General features: G+C 47.5%; 1 pseudogene across 1 annotated transcript; it reads right to left on the bottom strand.

Moving 5' to 3' along the window:
- Nucleotides 1–373: 373 nt before the first annotated feature.
- LOC120682612 lies at nucleotides 374–7,400 on the bottom strand (annotated as a pseudogene). The gene is made up of 14 exons (XR_005678501.1): nucleotides 7,180–7,400; nucleotides 5,303–5,422; nucleotides 4,961–5,197; nucleotides 3,218–4,102; nucleotides 3,004–3,108; nucleotides 2,772–2,916; nucleotides 2,517–2,681; nucleotides 2,205–2,443; nucleotides 2,071–2,103; nucleotides 1,908–1,989; nucleotides 1,662–1,822; nucleotides 1,390–1,563; nucleotides 1,118–1,300; nucleotides 374–1,036 (listed from the first exon to the last, which is right to left on the bottom strand). The product of XR_005678501.1 is annotated as a plasma membrane ATPase-like (transcript).
- Between the last annotated feature and the right edge of the window lie 10,500 nt (nucleotides 7,401–17,900).

The following is a 17,900-nucleotide window of genomic DNA, read 5'->3' as shown; positions in this document are numbered from 1 at the left end:
AGGCGAGGGAGAACCTTTAATTTTTCCTCCTCCTTTACAACGCATGCATGCCCGTGTCCATATTATTCCTCTCCTCTTTTTTTTGCAGACTCATCAAGATATAGAGCCTGTCGATTTCTTGCTACATCATCATTGCTCCGGGGATCATTTCCTTGACATTGGCCTGCGCTTTTGAAGCAAGTGCGCGCCGGGTAAAAAGCGCCCCAGCTTTTTTCACGCGGTGAAAACTGAAAAGGAGTAGCAGCACCAGTAGGCAGAGACAAGACGTTAAGCCAAAAGGTGATCCACGATTACAACTCAGAACCATGCTCTTTGTGGTAACTGTATGTAAGACTCAAAAGGGAGGAGAGAACAGGACAGCACACTCTTGCAATGTGGGCAGAAAATTTGTTGCATTATTTCTCCATCTCGCATTCCGCGAGAACACCGGGCTAGTTAGGGGAAAACGCAAGTAAAACGATTACAGCACGCGCACACTCCATCCACTAGTGAAAAGGAACCGTAAAGGAGAGAAAAAAAAGCTCCCTAGCAAGACGGAGCACACCCAACCATACCAGCATATAGCAGTATCTGGTGGTGGTATAGCGCTTTACAACTAGGGCTGCTCCCGGTCAGATCAGCCACACGGTTTTTTCTTCTTCTTTTTTTTTGTTTTGTTTGGTTTCAATTCATCACCGAAAATTCCTGTAGTAATCAGATGACTCCGCTCGCAGTACGGGGGCAAAGGTTTCGTCGACGTCCCGGCGGTGCCTCACACCGTGTAGTTCTGCTGGATGGTGTCGATGTCCAGGCCCTTGAGCTTCACCACCGACTCCACGTGGCCCTTGAGCGTGTTGAGCTCCCGCAGCCTCGCGATCTCGGCTCGTCTCTTGGCCTGCTCCGCGATCTCGGACAGCTCGCGGTAGCTGCTCTTGTCTTGGAACAGCGTGTTGGAGGCCACCTCCGGAGGCTGGAGACCGTGGAGGGTCCTCTGGGCGGTGGCCCACTGCGCCTCCCTCTCTTCCCGCCCGTAATCCTTCTTGGTGGTGAAGGCGGTCTGCACAGCAGAGTTCCGTCAGCAAACCCGCTTGAGAAATCATAGGATTACGCCCCAACGGCAGGAGGAGCGGTTCGGTACCTTGTTCTCGAGGAGGTTGTCCCAGGCCCTGCCGCTGAGCACGAAGCGGATGAAGAACTTGAACAGGTCGAGAGGGAAGTAGAAGACGATGCTATAGAGCCACACTACACCAGCCCAGCCCCAACCGATTCCCTTGATCCTGGCAAAGCCCCAGTTGGCGTACACGGCCAGGAAGGTCGCAACCTGCACAAACAAAAGACAGGCTCAGATTAGCCATGTGTTGTTGCGTTAATTTTCAGGTAAGTTCAGGGGCAGCCAGCTATAGTACTTACAAGTTGAGCGAGCAGGAAAGCGGTGACCAGGAGCAGACCAGGGCGCTCCACGAACGACCAGCTACGGGAACGGGTGACGAAGATCAGAGCCTGGCTCACAATACTGACTTGGAGGTACAGTGCAGACATCATCTCATGCTCGCTGTTCCTGATTGGCCTCACACCGAATTTATCCTGCACAACGGCACCATAGTGAGAAAAAAACTTTCGGACATGAATGTGCATACAGAGTGAGGCAAATCTGTACTGTTGAATAAGGTTTGAGAACTAACCGAGAAGAAGTCGGTCTTGTGCATGGCCCAGAAGAAAATTACAGTCATTAGAGCAAGGTAGCTTCCGAGGACAATACCGGTAGCAAAGATTTCCTTAAGCTTCCAGCTGTCAGGCAGGGGAGATGGCTTAACTCTGTCCTTAGAGATGGTCATGATAGTACCTGCATTATTGTTTTAGACTGAGAATCGATGCTTCTACTAGAACTGTACAGTTGCAAATACTACTTGGAAAACAAGAACACATACCGTCATTCAGTATGGCAATAATCAGCACCATGAAGGGCGAGAAATCATATTTCCAGATCAAAGCAATGAGCATAAACCCAAGCTGCAAAACAAAATTAACGTTAGGTTGCAGTAAAAGAAAACCTTTTATTTGAGTTGAATTTTTTGTGTCCCATGTACATACCACAATACGGATGGTGATGGAGACAGCGTAAATCTGGTGATTCAGAAGATGAAGCAGAGAAAAGAGTCAGAATGCAGATCATATGCAAGCTACAGAGAAAAGGCAGAAAAAAACATGCCTAGAAAAGAACTTACAGTGTAGTTCTTCATCCTCTGGAAGATGCATCTGCTGGTGAGGACAGCGCTGATAATGACGCTAAGACCCGGCTCAGTAAGTACTATATCAGAAGCACTCCTTGCAGCATCAGTAGCATCAGCGACGGCAATACCAATGTCAGCCTTTTTAAGAGCTGGGGCATCGTTGACACCATCTCCAGTCATACCAACGATGTGCTTCTTCTCTTGCAATCTCTTCACAATCTCGTACTTGTGTTCTGCATAAGAGAAACACCATCAGCAAAAGATACCGTGCATAACAAGTAAATAATATTTAGGTATTTAGCGCACCAGGGAAGACTCCGGCAAAACCATCAGCCTTCTCAATGAGCTCATCGACAGGAAGTGCTTCAAGAGTAGAGTCCTTGTTTTGGCCCAGCAAAGAGGAGGAAGGATACATGTTGGTACCCATGCCAAGCCTCCTTCCAGTTTCCTTACCAATGGCAAGCTGGTCACCTGAAGTACAAAAAGAAGTCCAAGTTAAGCACTCGTGGAAATACTGGCACAGTTGATTTCATGACCATTTAGTAGTAACAGGGTATGTACCAGTGATCATCTTGACGTTAACACCAAGAACAAGAGCCTTGCGGATTGTCTCAGCACTGTCATGCCTAGGGGGGTCAAACAGGGGCAACAAACCAACGAATTGCCATGGCCCACCAGGGGAGTCCTTTGATTTCTCAGGTACTTCCTGTGGTAAGATTAAATTTGGAAATAAGAATATGGTTCCCTGATCACTAAAACAACAAGAACATGAAAAGATCACCAGCCAAGATACCTGTCTGGCGACAGCAAGTGAACGAAGACCGCGCTCAGCATACTTGTCGATTATAGAGTGCACCTTCCTCTTCATATCCTCTCTGCAGTTGCACAGGTCAAGAATCTGTTTGGGTTTCATCACAGTAACAATTAATTAGTCACTCTGAAAGAACAAAGCAGAAATTGCAATTGATCAATTCAAAAGCAAGCAATATTAGTTCACTATTCCTCACCTGCTCAGGAGCTCCCTTGCTGACACGGTGCCAGTTGCCGTCCGAATCAATGTACGTCAGAGCAGTCCTCTTGTCAACCGGGTTGAAGGGCAAGAAGTGCACTTCCCTGATACCAGCCCTAGCCTCCTTAGGATCAGCAAGCATGCCAACCATGGCAGCATCAATGGCATCCTGGTTCTCAGTCCTTGAAGCTCTTGCAGCCAACAGCAACACATGGTCTTTGTCAACACCCTTGCAAAACACCTCGACGAGGTTCTTGTCAACACTAAGCTTGTTGAGGGTGAGTGTGCCGGTCTTGTCACTGCAAAGCACATCCATACCAGCCATCTCCTCAATGGCAGTCATCCTCTTAGTGATGGCACCCTGCTGTGAGAGCTTGTGGGAGCCGATGGCCATGGTGACTGACAGCACAGTAGGCATGGCAATTGGGATACCACCGATCAAGAGGACTAGCAGGTTCTCAATTCCGCTGCGGTATCTACGGTGCTGGATCGGGAACATGACAATGATCTCGATAACAATACCGATTGCAATGGAGCAGATACAGAAGTTCCCAATGGCAGTGAGGACTTTCTGAAAGTGTCCAACCTGGTTGGTGCTGTCCACAAGATGAGCAGCCTTTCCGAAGAAGGTGTGCACTCCAGTGGCAATGACCACAGCCTCGATTTCACCCTGCTTGCATGTTGAGCCTGAAAAGACCTCATCACCAGGGCCCTTGGTAACCGGGAGTGACTCTCCAGTAAGTGCAGACTGGTCAACCTTAAGAGGATCACCCTCAAGGAGACGAGCATCAGCAGGGACAATGTCACCGAGTTTGATGCTGATGATGTCACCAGGAACCAAGATTGCAGCCTCCTGCTCACCCCATCGGCCATCTCTCAGCACCTACAACAGAACAGGTAAACAAAATCCAATGAGTTCAAATGAATAGTAAATCTTTTTTTCGAACAATCAGCTACAAAGTTTACAATGAATACAGCTTAATTCAGGTTGTCACTATCTACATGACTGCATCATGGTACCAAACACATTTCAATATGTATGATTTGGCACAACTTGGACAAATAAAAGCGAAGTCTATGTGACAGCGATGTGCATGCCAGCGATGCCATGTTTTTCTTCTCTAACAAATTTGAAAAATACAGGAAAGAGACAGGCAGGATGGCCATTCAAGTTGAGAACTGTGAACCAGTTGACATGAATTGTGATGCCATATAGAAGCGTCCCATATATAAGTCCATGTGCAAGACAATAATACATCCTCCTACCCAGATATGAGATATTTGCACATTATTCTACCATGGATAAGACTAAACCTACGTAAGAAAGAAACTGGAACTTCACTTCCTGTTGCACTGAAGAAAATGTAGGTCCAAATAAACGGTAAATGTTAAGTAAGATGTCCTAAACTACCCAATTTTTTTATGCCGAATAAACAGTATCCAACAGTTGTGTCCCTATCGTTTCCTCAATAATGGAATATATGCCCACTCATGACACATCCAATGGACCATTCAGAACTTGAGTTTTGGACATGACATAGTTGAAACTTTTCCGGCCTAAAAGCTCACACGGAAAGATTCCTCCTTCCACTATACAGCAACTTGTCTATGAAAATATCAAAGCCACCTTACTATGGAATAAGTACATGCCTTATCTTTTCCTTTTTATTGTTTCATTCAAAAACTGTTTTTCTCTAAAAAAATGTTTTTGGTTTTGCTCACTGCAGCATGTTGTGCTCACCTTGGTCTTGGGGGCAAGGTTGGCCATGAGCGCAGCTGCGGCGTTACCAGCGTTGTTCTCCTCAATGAAGGAGATGGTGGAGTTGATAACCAGAAGCACGATGATACCGACGAAGTCCTCCCAGTCCGGAGGCTTGCCACCTCCGTTGGCCAGGGCAATGGCCATGACGGCAGCCATCTCCATGACCCAGGACAGGGGGTTCCACATGAACCCGAGGAACTTGAGAATCTTGCTCTCCTGCACCACGCAAGAGAACCAAAAAGTTTAAGCATCACGGATTACACATACAAGGACCCAGTCCAGTCCAAACAAAAACGTATGCAGATTCGATTTAGCTGTTACCTTCTTCTCCTCGAGCTTGTTGGGGCCGAAGATCTCGAGACGCTGCGCGCCCTCGCTGGAGGACAGCCCCTCGCGGGTGCATTTCAGCTGCTCGAACACCTCCTCGATGGGGATGTTCTCCTGCAAACACAGACACCATCAACTGAGGTGAGATCAAAGGTTCTTGGCAGTCACAGCCAGGACAGGCAAACAGCAACTCCCTGCGTGCGTCTACTTGCGTGGGCCCACTATGTCATCCACTACCAGCCAGAGCATGAGCGAGGACGAAGGCCCTGTACGGGCCAATGATTGCCGACAGTACGGCCGTCCGATCTCGATCAGAGGCCGCTGGCGACGCACTTTCCGTGGCCCCTCCCACGTGTGACCCAGCGAAGCACGGGCCTGGACATTCGGGTGGGGGAGCTGCGCATCCGTTTCCGGCGTGTGAACCCGGCCGAAGTGGACGGGGCAAAAAAATAAAAATAAAAATGAGCAGGCGCGCCACTCGTCAGGTGGGCTGTGGCCGCTCCTCTGGGTCAACACGATTAAGGCTTCCCACCTCATAAACCACGTAAACACAAAAAAACATCATATTGAATGTTTCGACACATGTATAAAGCACTAAATGAAGTCTATTTACAAAACTTTTTGCATAGATGTGCTGTAAATCGCGAGACGAATCTAATGAGCCTACTTAATCCATGATTTGCAAGAGAGATGCTACAGTAACCATCCACTAATTATTAATTAATTATGGATTAATTAGCATCATTAGGTTCGTCTCGCGATTTACAACTCATCTGTGCAAACAGTTTTATAAATAGACTTCATTTAGTACTTCAAATTAGTAAGATTCCATCACAAATTTTTTTTGCAAAACATCTGAACACGGCCTAAAGAAACGGAAAAGCAAGGTGCACGGATTTTCTCTGAGCCCATCGCCCGGGCGGCCGTTAGCGGGCTAATCTCGGCAGCATGATGCCCGTTGATCGGCGTGCCCGCTCCCGTGCCAAGTATAATAACCACCTTTTGAGTTTTGACTTTACGTGCAATTTCGTACACCAATAACCACCATTAACTTATTCGGTTCCGAATAATAAATTATTAACAGCAGAAATATATATGGTTACTGAAACATCCAAAGGAAAGTAGCAGCTGGTAGAGCTGGACTTTACAAATTTAGATATTTTAAGCTTGTATTTAGAAAAAAAAAAATCGAAACCATCGAGGTATGCATAGATCTACGCGGAAATTAAATAAATTTAAATTTTGTTTGATGTAACAAAAAAGAAGGAAACGTATCAAACATGGCGGATTAAAACAGCAATAAGTGAGCGAGCTAATTCATAGGTGGGTCTTTCTCCCTCCTGAGTGGGCGGCGGGGCGGCGGCCGGCGAGCTGTCGAACAGCTCGATCACATGACCAGAACACGGGGGAACATGGCCAAGGCCACGGCCAGGTGGCTCTTCCCCTCGCCGAAAAGCCGTTGGGAGATTGAGCATAAAGGCGGCGAGGTCAGCTCGCCGTCATGCGAGGGGACGGAAAGACAAAAATCTTTGCATGAACATGATCAGGATTCCTGGATTCCGTTTTTGGGTGTTTTTTGTTGACAATCGTTACTATGTTTGCCAGTGAAATTAAACTGGTTTCGGAGTTGAGGAGCTTCTCCATGATTTCCTCCAGCAGCAGGGCGGAGGAGGAGGAACGGAGAGAGAGAGGGAAAAAATAGTCAAAAGGAAACTGAGCTAATCTAATCTACAAAAAAAAAAGAAACTGATCGTCACACACATGATTCAAGCAGAGGCGCAAAGACTAGACTAGAGAGTAGCATGTAAAAAAGTAGCCCGGGATCAAGGCGCAAACAGGCGCTAGCAGTAGCGGCAGCGATTATTCCTCACCAGATCGACAGCTTCATTCTTGATCTCCTCGAGCCCACCCATGGCGGACGGGTCCTGCCAGTCCGCGGAACGGGCGGAGCTGGAGGCCGAGCTCCGGCAGGCGCTCGTTCGCTTCTCTCCTCTCGCGACGGAGAAGGGGTTGTCGTAGATTGGTAGTAGAGGGCGTCGACGGGAACCGGAGGCCTTGGGGAAGCCTATATAGCGGCTCCGCCGCTTTATACCCGGGGCACGGCACACCCACCTCCGCCCGCCGGTGGTGGGCCACCTCGAGCAGCCCTACCGCCCGGGGGCCCACCCAGCCGCCAGGTGGGGCCCGAGCTCGCGCTCTCTATTCGCGTGCCCGTCGAGTTAGGCCTCCCCTTCAAAGAACCCCCGCCCGCCGCACCTGTCCCGTTCGCACCCGGTGAGATCTAAGCCTCCCCCACAGCCCGGCCGGGCCCCGCCCGTCAGCGACGCGACGTAGAGCCCGCGCGGGTGGGCGTGGAAATATCTCCCGGTTTGACTCTCCGCGGGAGGGGTGTTGCCTGGGCCTGGCCTACGCCTCGGGCGGTTCGGGCCCGGGCCGAAGGCCACTGGCGGGGTGTTTAGTCGGCGAAAGAGTTTGGGTGTGTTTAGATGTGTAAAAAGAGTGTAAAAAGTGGATGCGAAAAGTTACATAAGTCACTATAGCGCACTGTAGCACGTTTCGTTTGTTTGTGGCAAATATTGTCCTAACATGACCTAACTAGGCTCAAAAGATTCGTCTCGCAACGTACATCAAAACTATGTAATTAGTTTTTTTATTTAACTACATTTAGTACTCCATGCATGAGTCATTTGCTATATTTAATGTTTTGATGTGATGGAGATGTGATGGAAAGTTTGAAGTTTGGGGGGAAGTTTTTGGGAACTAAACACAGCCTTTGGATTTGGCTATTGTAGCACATTTTATTGTTATTTGATAATTAATGTCTAATTATGAAGTAATTAACATCATTAGATTCATCTCGTAGGAATCAGTTAGATTATGTAATTAGTTATTTTTTTAATTACATTTAATGTTCTATACATATGTCCGAAAATTCGATGCGACGGATACTGCACAAATTTTTTTGGAAACTAAACGCAGCCTTGGTGTGGGGGCCGCATCGTCACGGGATAACGGCTGGTAAACCACCGGGGCTTGTTCTCGGGTCGGTGAATTTACGAGCCCCGGTGGCCGTGCTCGGATGGAGCCACCGCGCCGTGCAGACCCGACCGTTGTGTTGTGCGGATAACGATCGTACGGCGCGCCTCGGGCGTCGAAGAGGATCGGTTGCCCGGCCGGCGGCCGTTGGCTGGCGGCGACGCCGGCTGGCTGGCTGGCTGGATCGATCGATCGGGGTGGAGCAACAAGGGGCCGGCCGGACAGGAGCAGCAGCTCGCGCTGTGTCTGACCGGGCGTGACGAGTTGTCAGCCGGAACGGGCATGTGCAGCTGTTCACTGCAATGCAAATCCGGAGGGCCAGCAGAGAGTTTCGCCATTCCAGTATTTGCCCATCTGCCATCCTCATGGGTTGTGCAGGAGTGAAAAAAGGAATCGGATGTTCAAAAAACAAAGTTCAGAATTTTTTGGCAGCACGGGTGGGTGATGCAGCTTTTGAGTTTCTGACGAGCAAGTTTTTCCAAAAAAAGAGTTTCTGACGAGTACAAGGAAGATGCGGCCGCCGCACATGGAGATGACAAGAGGCTGACAAGTGCCGCCGCGGCATGTTCCAAGCGGCGAGCTCGCATCGCAGCGCAGGTGACCGCAGCAGCGTCGTCAGCTTGCGCAGTGACGAACACGAATTAACAAATCGCCGCTGGCACCAAAGGAAGGGAAAGAAAAAAAACAGAGAATGCTCTCCTTCCTTGCTACTACTCCTACACGATTCTTAATTTGGTAGGTTTTCCTTGGCACACGGCCGTATCATCCGCCCGGAAATAATGCCGGCAAGGGATAGGAAGCAAGCTGATCTCGCGGTTTCAGAAAACGAACAAGTCGGCGGCGACGGCAGCTTGAGATCTGAAAAAGGCGCGGCGCCATGTGTCCGTCGCCTTATCTTCACGGTTTTCACGAAACAAGAGATTCCGGTGCCCGTGATGCCAAGCCAAGCCAGTGCTGATGCTTGCCACTTCCAGGCTCGCTTGCTTGCACCTGTAGCTGCGTACAGGCCGTACACAAAGACGGAGCTGTTCTTCCAGGCTGCAACCTTGTGTTTCAAATTTTAATCCCAGAGGAGAGGAGGATGACTGGCTGTGTCTTTTCCTCACCGTTCCGGCAGATGGGCCAAGGCCGGGGAATATCTTGTGCAGCCAGTTCCGTTACTTCCGTACCACGCTTGGCATTGGCCTGGCATTGGGTTTGTACCGATGCTCTGTTCAACAAGGGAACGGATATGGACGTGTGGTGCACCTGTGGCCTCGCCCAGATTTCGTTTTTTTTTTTGGAACGCCCAGATTTCGTTTGACCGGGCGAGCTCCTCTTGGCGCTCTTGCGTAGCCACCAAATTCTTCTTCGTGGAGTTCGAAAAGGGCACCCGATCGGATCTGCCTCCAACTTCTTCCCGTCTTTGGAAATTGAGACGGAATCCTAGGTGTCTTGTCGACTCGATCGAGCCATCGAGGCAGGCCACGCACTCCGTTCCGTTCGTCGCAGCCACGGAACGGGGGCAGTTGCAGACTCGCAGGTGCGGCCGCACGGGGATTAAAAATTCAGAGAGTAAATGGAAGGGATTTCTCTATGTTCTTGGTGAGATGAGATGGCTCGAACGGTCATGCCTGCCGACGTGGACGCACAGGCCCTGGCCCTGTCGGTCCCGAGCAGCCAAAGCCGCCTTCTCCCACTTGCTCTGCCTGCCTTGTGCAACTTGGTCAACGGGACACCCCCATGGTCTGCTGGAAGCGCCGCCCAACAATGCTGACGCCTGACAGCGTGCGTGCGCCGGTCATCCTGCCGCTCCCAGTTTTCCTCGGCAACTCACATCACCACTAGCACATTCAATTATTGGGCCATTACATTCAGATGCAGCGTATTTAGAAAAGAATTTCGTTTCACATGGAGTAATGGCCAGGCCTGATGATGGACTGACTCTTCTATTCGTTCTTGGAGTTCTATATTTTTTTCCTTTTTAATTAATTCGGTGCCAAGCATGGGGCTTCTCTTTTGGAGCCCTCTGTTATTGCTTTCAGTGCTAGGTAACCGATGGATCGGTTTCCTGCGTGATATGATCAGATCATGGGTGACAGGATGGTACTAGTACAAGATTAAAATTATGATCGGATCTAAAAGAAGGCGACAATGCGGTTCCATCGACGAGTTCGGGTAATGGTTGTTGTTTTCGCTCGCACGCCGGTAATGCACACATTAGGCAAATGTGGTCCAGCAACAGCACGCTGGATTTTGTGTAGGCAGTGTGGTCCTTGATCGGATCACATTGGCTTAAATTAGTACTAGAGTTCAAGTATCTTAAGTTAGTAGACCAAAACTTTTTTATCGTGAAAAAGGGTTGGTTTCATCTAACTTGGACTGAAACTTTATCATAAGAAGAAGATTGGTTTAGCTACTTTTAGGCTTAGATAAAAGCTTTATCACGAAAAGATTGGTTTCACTGTTGCATTCAGCTGTTAATGAGACGTAAGGTAGTGCTAGAGGATGTTTTTTTCGCGACCGTGGTAGTGCTAGAGGATGTTATAAACTGAATTTCAATCTTCAAAGAAAAAAATAATGAAATTCAGGCAAAGACCCTGCCTGTACTCTCAAGGTTGACCCTATCGTCGGTGCCACTGATTACTCTAATCATAACACGATGCAAGTCACAACATAACATCATCTGCCTCCCAAATTGCAGTTGTTTACCACAATCATTGCTCACCTTACCCAGCCAAAAAAAAAACAGCACAAAAGGACTGCAGCTGTCATCGTTTCGAGAATTATGCACCATTTTGTACTCACAAGACCGGTTCACTTGAGGAAAAAAAATTCATGCACCATCATTCATGAGGTCATAAAACAAGTGATTAAACCGAGCATTATATATGCTAGCTGATGGTCAACTGTTTTCGCCGCTCTTTTTTATCCAATAATTGCGCACACGATGCATGGCAGTTTACAGGTCGGACCTCGCCGCGGCCGTCGTCTCCCGGTGCGGCCGTTTTCTGAGGCCGTGATCAAGGTCTTGTTTAGTTTCCTTTAAAATTTCAAAATTTTACAAGATTTCTCATCACATCGAATCTTTTAACGCATGCATGAAGTATTAAATATAGTTAAACAAAATAACTAATTACACAGTTTGTCTATAATTTGCGAGACGAATCTTTTGAGTCTAGTTAACCTATGGCGGGACAATAATTGTCAAATACAAACGAAAGTGATATAGTACTTTACACCCAAAACTTTATGCATCTAAACAAGGCCGAAAGGGAGTTGGCCGCGAGCAGGAGCCAACCGATTTCGATACCCCCCATTTCTTCAGGATCCTGAAGAGGCAAAGTGGAACTGCTCCTCCCCTGCTCTTGGGCTTCCCTTTTTGTTTTCAAGGCCTCCCAATGGCTTCCAAGACTCGGACGGGGACGGATGGATCTCCATCTCCTTGTCACTTTCCTCTGGCTCTTTGGATCCGGGTGGCAGGGGCTCTGCTCACGTCCATGATCTTAGTTGCAGCGGTCAATTTTACCCCTCCTGCAGCGAGGAAAGCCATCTTTTTTGAAGGGTGCGAGGAGATGGGTCCCTTCCCTCCTTGGCAGGCAGGTCCAATGTCCAGCTTCACGGCATTTTTCACGCGTTGAACGATTGGACAGCAGCATCGCAGCTTAGACGCAGACAATGCTTTCCTCTTTTGCCGTTTTCCACTTAATTAGTACATTCTTTAGTTTCTGACGGCGATCTTTAGTTTTCTTTTGGCTGGTGTTTCTTTTTGGATAGTTTTTGACTGCTACCTTGTTCTTCACTCCTGACAGCAAAGGCTTATACGCGCAATGCAGTATTTGCAGGGTTTTTTTTGTTCTGGGGGGTCAAGCCATGTGTGTAGCTGCATTGTTCTGGTGACGGAACCGCCAAATTAAAACTCTAAATTAAACATAATGGCCGTCATTTGAACACATCAGACACATTTGTTTAATGGTTTAATTTGACGGTCCTTTCTCAACCCACGGCCTGATCGAAACAACACCGGTAGTCCCACGCGAAGGCGGGCGCAGATGGTACAAGCACGACAATTACTTGAAAATATAAAGAGGTACACGCGATAGAAACTTTAAGTTTTACAAACCGAGTTCAAATATACAAAAGCTTGCATAACTTACATGAATTAAATAATTTACAACTATAACCAAAGTTCAGAAGGATAAGAAAAACTATAACTACATTAACCTCATTGGTTCAAGTTCATTACAAACCGGTCAGACCGGTACACCTCACCAGTCAGACTGGTGCTCAACGGCCTACCCCAACCACCGGTCAGATCGGTCCACTGACCGATCAGACCGGTCTGAACAAAACTGAGGGCTGCACACTCTGCCTTCAAGTGTGTGACCCGCCACAGCCCTATCCTAAGGGTTTCTCTCCACGACCTGCCACCCCTCTGCATTGCGGCAGATGATCTTGGCACAGCATGGGCATAAGTCAACGTCCTGGGGTCCTGAAATAATTTGGGTAGCAACAAACCATGAGCATCTAATACTAAGCAAGACTTACCCGACCAGTGGGTATAACTTAGCCCACATACCTAGACATGCAAGGCTTTCTGTCTGGTGGTTGGTTTTGCAGAAAAAGGCGATTAAAGTAACTCCTTACTTTCATTATTTTAGCTCCAGATTCTATGTAAATCAAGCATAATCTAAGCATTTGCATAACCCAACTATAGCAGACATGGTAGAGCATTAAATAATAGTGCAATGTACTCATCATCATATATATAATCATCCTGCTATCATAAAACTACGATGTGACACAGTTGATCAAGGTGCTCATATCCGAGAGCGACTGACGGCGAATCGATCCGATTTAACATTGCAAAGTGAACCTAACCAACACGGCACGCGTATGCCCCGTCAGACCACACGCATCAACCATTCCTCTCCCCGCCTCGAACTACAAGAACCAGCCCAACGACATATGGTCAGTCGAGCTTAACGTGAGACCACCAAAAGTAAACATATGCATCCCCATTTCTCCGCGACTACTCAACTACCCCAGGAGTTGGATGCTGGTTTCTGTACTTTCGAAGCAAGGCAGTACTCGGCTTACTGGTTTCGACTACCTCCTACTACCGGCATGCGGCTAGTACAATTCAAACATGATCAGCAGGGACAACAAACGGTACGGCCCTTAACTGACTCAGACGGGACTAAGACAACCAGGAACCCTGTCCTGCTGTCATACCTATATATCATCATCAATTTCCGTCCGGTCTCAAATTTCCATGCATTCTATATCAATTTCAACAGCTCATGTATTGGAATATAAATATATCTCATAACTCGCGAGTAATCGAAAATTACTCGACTTCTAAATATCCTATATCTCGCGAGTGACATGAAATCACTCGACTTCTACCGAGAACTATTAAGCATATCATTTCTATCGTCCTATACATACTAGTATACCTCAAGGAAACCTAAGAATCATGCAACTAGGGTTCCAAACAATTTCTAAACTTAATGCACAAGTAATAGAGACATATATAGGTGTCATAATTTGAAATAATAGGACATACATCGGGGCTTGCCTTCTGGCTGCTGCTCAGTACTAGGGTGAACTGGGCCTTGGGCCGGGTGCTCACAAATCTCCTGCTGCGGCGCTTGCTCTTGCGGCTCCTGTGGCTCCGCGATTACCTCATAAACCACCCCCTCCGCTGCGGATGCTACACGTATGCATATGATATAAGCCAATGTAAATATGATGTACAACTTTAAAATAAATAACCATTGAACGAGTATACTACTAATGATTTATATTACTTCAAGCAGTTCTGATAAAAAACCCGGTGGCACTGGTTTCGGCATCGGTCAGGTTAAAACCGGTGGCCCTGGATTTATCAAACCGGTGGCACCGGTTTCGGCCTGTGGCGCATAACTTGGTGCACAGCGCCCAGAACGGAAGAAGGGAGGGCTTGGGAAGGTTGAGGGGGATGCTGTGATGCTTACCCCATGCTTAGTTTGCACGGCAAAGGCCGGAGAATGGAGATCGACGCGTGAGGCTAATCTTCAAGCGGCCGCGTTGGTGAGGAAGTGGTTTCGGCCGTGGAACGGCTCAAATGAGCTCGGGGATGGGTGGAGGACGAGGCGAGGTAGGTTTGGGTGGGAGAAATCGACGCACGGTGACCGGAGACGACCGGACGGCAATGGGGGCGGCTCAACCTTGAGCTAGGGCACGGGAGGAGGAGGAGAATGGAGGAGAGAGAGTCACGGCGCCCAAAGGGGATAAGTGAGGCAGGGATAAGGCGACGCGTGGCACGCCGAGATGGGTGCTCTGCCTCTGACCCGCGGAAAAACCGGTGGCACTGGTTTCCAAAACAGTCCAGTCAGACAGAAAAATGCTTAGCTAAGGGTTTTGGTCGTGTAAGTTTAACTAATGGCCGTGATTAGCTTAATTCTAAGTGATTAACACCTGAGGTGTTACAGTTCTGACATGCAATGGCCAATTTTGGCGTGTTTTCAAATATGCACAAGTTTTGATTGTTGTCGCTCAATATGATCCTGCCAGCTCTTAAGATACATTTACAAATGGTTGTGAACCTGAAAACCTTAGATTAGACCATCTATGGCTGCAAAAAGGACATGTACGGCTGTCACCGACTCACCGGTCAATTTGTAGGGAAATCTACCGATTGAATCAGGTCCAAATCTTGCGATCTCTTTCGTCTCATCTTTTATCATTTCCAGCTTCTTTCTTCCTTGGACTGGCCTGAAGGCTGCATATTTTGTTTTGCTAGCCACAGTTGATAGGGCCATCCGGTCCGGTCCATCAAAATGTTCAAAGCAGGCATTCCCAAGGCCGGTGTTCTAATCCGTGGGCATGAACCATGCCGATTACACGATCATTTCGATATGATTGTTACCGCAGATTAAAAAAAGATGACCTGAACTAGCCGTGCGGAGAAATCTGACTGCCTGGACATTTTTCTGCTCTTCATACTCGTACAGACACGCGCGCGTCATGAATAAAATACTTGGTTTTTGAGAGCCTGAATGAAGAACGGAAAGGTTTCAGAGTCTGCTCTTGGTCGCAGTTTGGAAGTCTTGGGCTGTCGGCATCTTAGTCCGTATTCCATCACGTTTCCTTGCGTCACCTTGAGAGTCAGTAGTCAAGATGATGGGCGAGATACGTCTTTCTGAAAGTTTTCGCGTTTTCCATTTGCAATCCCAAAAATAATGCGGGCAACGGCGAGGAAAACCGGCTGCGTCCGCCGGGAACTGGAAAAGGAGCTGTGCATGTCTATTTTTTTTTTCAGACAAATTAATTCGATGCACGGACTCACAAATGCGGATTGGGCGGTGGAGAAAAATATGCACATGATGACTGTGAGGTACCATGATATCTGACAGACAAATGATAAAGATAAGCTGATCTATTTACTAGTCGAAACCTCTTAGTGACAGGCTTGCTTATCACATGAGCTGTGTGCTTCATTCGACTGGGCTATCTTTGGCCAGCACGTACTATTTTCTAATACACACCGGCTCTAGCTATCTATCACATGAGCTAGCTAACTGATAAGTTTGGAGTAGGCAAGAATTTCTTGGAACCAAATTTCTCTGAAAACTCTTTTGCATGGAGGTAATATATATGGTCACATTTCGGATGATAGAGAAATTGGGGTTAAGGTGTCAAGGTCCAGGAAGGAGCCATGGGACATCATGTGCCCAGAGACGTTGGACTCTCCGTAGGAAGTTGTAATCAGGTTACCATCATCGTTGATCCATTGCGGCGGCTAATTGTTGGCCAACATGTTACATGACAGTACATTGTCTGATATATTATATAGCATTTTGTTGGACCAGGCATTTTCGACGAACATCAGACCCTACCTATCTCATAATGGATTGGCTGGCGGCTTGGTATCCTATCTAATTTCTAGTCAAATTGATTCTCCTATAGGTAGTGTTTATAAAAGTGAAACGCGCCTGACCGTGTGCCGGTGATAGCAATGACTGATGATGATGTGAGGCTTCCAGAGGCATCGATGAACAAAGCAGCACACCAAGATTTGAATTCAAAGGCATTTACGATTCAAAACCTAATTTTGTTTGAATGTTCTATGCTCAATCGAATCTCTCCACCTAGCCGATCGATCGACGTCAGAATATCTCCGGCTCACTGCTGCCGGAGGCTACAGAAAATTGCAGTCATCTGATCTCTGAACCTGACCGATTCCAGCGATCGAAATCACAAGCCAAGCCGAGCTTGGCCAGTGGTCACCCGCTTCCCAGTCAACTTATCGGCATTAACAATGGATGGATCATGTCATTGAAATTACCAACTCGATCGATCCATCTCCGACAAGTTCTGGAGGCAGCAAAATCTACAGGCGACCCGGCATTGTTTAGTGCCGAATCGTATCATGGTAATGTTGAAAGGAGTGCACGAGGCACAAGCAAGTTCACGGGATTGGGGGATCCCAGGACACGCAAGGCGCTCAGGATACCGTCACCGAGGCGGGCAGGGCAGACTTGCGCGCGCGCACGAGACGGGTCAACCCGGGCGACGCCGGCATGCCGTCATGGGAGTTTTCCTGCTCCGCGCTCCCATCGGAGTCGGATCGGAGGCACTGGCAGGTAGACCCCGCCTGGAGGAATTCGCTGGTCCTCTCCGCTCAAGATGGGAATGGGCCGACCCGGCCCCGGTCTTGGATCAGGCCTCATGACCTCGAGGCCAATTCTATGGGTCATGGGTCGACCTATTTCTTCTAGATATTATGGTCTTGATAGCCCATTGGATATTATGGGTCGACCCAAATATTTTTCTATAATTCTAAACCATGAATACTATCAACACTTTTAGAAAAGATAAGATTCAAGATTAAAATATATCACAATAATATATTAAGATTGTTAGCAATGCATCAAATTAAATATGTTTACTAGCGATCCATGATTTTAATTTTATCCATTTTCACTTCCAACGTGTGATATTTCTTACTATATTTTGAAGTATATAGAATCTAACAACTTATGACCAGTTGTATTTATTGAAAAGAATGAAGAAAACTAATAAATCAAATAAAAAGATCATTAATATGACAAGTGGATCGATCCATAATACTCATTGGGTCAATAGGTTCCGGCCCTATTGACCCATTTTGGAATTTAGAGTCGGCCCCTATAATCCATCGGCCTTATTTTCGTGGATCGGATCAACTACCCAATGAATCAACCCGACCCATTTCCATCCATACTCTCCTCGTCCAAGTAGCTAGCCTAGGAGGAGGAGCATCTCGTGGTGCTCGGAGCTCAAATCGTGCAATGATTTAATGGCGCGCCGCACTTTCAAAGATGTTGCCATGACGTCTCTCTTTCTCTCTCGTACCAACTAGCCTTAAACAAGTTGCAATTTTTTTTCCGGCACCTGCATGGAGATTTAAATTTAGACGAAATAAAAAATGTATTGCACAGTTTGCCTGTAAATCGCGAGACGAATCTAATTAAGCCGTAATTAGACGCTAAATTGCTACAGTAAACAACATCTAATGACGAATTAATTAGGCTCATTAGATTCGTCTTGC

Source organism: Panicum virgatum, chromosome 7N (assembly GCF_016808335.1).
Source record: "Panicum virgatum strain AP13 chromosome 7N, P.virgatum_v5, whole genome shotgun sequence".
NCBI lineage: Eukaryota > Viridiplantae > Streptophyta > Magnoliopsida > Poales > Poaceae > Panicum > Panicum virgatum.
This window is presented reverse-complemented; position numbering and strand designations above follow the sequence as displayed.